This window comes from Brassica oleracea, chromosome C3 (genome assembly GCF_000695525.1).
Source record: "Brassica oleracea var. oleracea cultivar TO1000 chromosome C3, BOL, whole genome shotgun sequence".
NCBI lineage: Eukaryota > Viridiplantae > Streptophyta > Magnoliopsida > Brassicales > Brassicaceae > Brassica > Brassica oleracea.
In genome coordinates this window covers 24,855,368-24,857,014 of record NC_027750.1, presented here as the reverse complement: position 1 = coordinate 24,857,014, position 1,647 = coordinate 24,855,368, and positions in this window count along the sequence as shown.

Genomic DNA, 1,647 nt, shown 5'->3' with positions numbered 1-1,647 from the left:
AGATTATTAAAAAAAAGTATCAGACTAGTGCTTGCTATCTAATATATCTTTAGAATTTAAAATAATTTTCAATAAAAATGATATTACTAGTAATTATACATATTTATATTACATAGACAACTCATATATTCTTGATCTTAGTGAAGTCCTTAGACGTGTATAACGTTTTATTCTTGCCAAAAGCCATATAAAAATTCACTTGTAACGTTTTATTCTTGCCAAGAACGTATCAAAATTCACTCCTACTCTAGAATATGGGGATCCCCTAGAATATGTAATGTTTAAACAGTTTTTTTTTGCTAAGAATGCTAATATCATATTAATTATTGTTATTACAACATGTGTAATCTAATGTCTACCCTAGAATGGTAAAAAAAGTTTAAAAAACAAGCTAGAGTAAAGGGATGTAATAAACACAGATGATTACGTGACCCAAGAGAACACTACAAGAAATATCGGTATTAATAGCACCCGATAAACACTATTATACCGTTTTCATAGCGTTTCGAAGAACGCCGTGACAGCCGCAGCTATAATAGACCCCCCCCCCTAGCGTCCGTTTTTCGCGTGCTGTAACAATATACAGATATTATAGCGTTGGTTATGTGTTATATTATACCTATTTATAGCGATTTCTTTTTGCTATTTAAATATTTTATGTGGCACTTTTCGTGTGCCATAAAATATTTTGTTATGACATTTGTTTTTTGTCATGGAATACCTTTTTGTAACTCAGTTTTTTTTTGGATTTTTGAACATTTAATAGCAATTTTTTGTGCCATTGAATATTATAATACAGCGTTTTACTTGTGCTATGACGTTTATATTCTAGGTAATACTGAATAGCTAATATTTTAAACCGGTTTATAAATGATTTTGGTTTATATTAAAATTTTGGTTTACAATCGGTTTATAAATTAAACCAGATTACAAAAAATTTCGGTTTACAAACTAAACCAGTTTACATACAAACCAGGTTTAAAAACAAAATCTAAAAAAAACCCTAACTCCTTCCCTCCGCCTCCTCCGCACTTCCTCCCCCGCTCTACCTCCTCCGCCGCACAACCTCCATCTATGAAACCCAGTTTCCAAAAACATAACTTTAAGCCGCTACTCTCTCCTCCTTTCATGGTCGTCATAGCCGCCATCTCCATCACTACAGAGCTCCGACTTCGCCTCTTCTCTCTTCTCTCCGTCTCCTGATGTTCTTCATCTTCTGTTTATCCCTGGAACCCAGATTTCAAAACACAAACATAAAAAAGATTCAAACTTTCATGGGAAATCCTTTCCATCAGCTTTCTATACCAAAAACGGTGACAAAACCAGAATCAAAAGAGAGAGAGAGAGAGAGAGAGAGACTAGACGATATTCTAACTGAAACAAGGTGGAGAGGGAGACAGGAGACGTGTTTTTGTTTCTTGTTTCTGTGTCTCCGGAGAGGAGAGAGGGTAACGATGGATATGTGAGCAGAGGCATTGATGTGTTTTTGTGACGACGTAATGGTTCCAAAAGGAGCGTGGTGGTGAAGCTTATCAACGGTGGTTGGAGAGACAGAGGGGTTTCTTAGAAGAAGATGTGAGGAGCTCACCAGAGAAAAGAAGATTGCAGATGACCAGATATGAGAGATGAAGAGACGAGACATGAGAG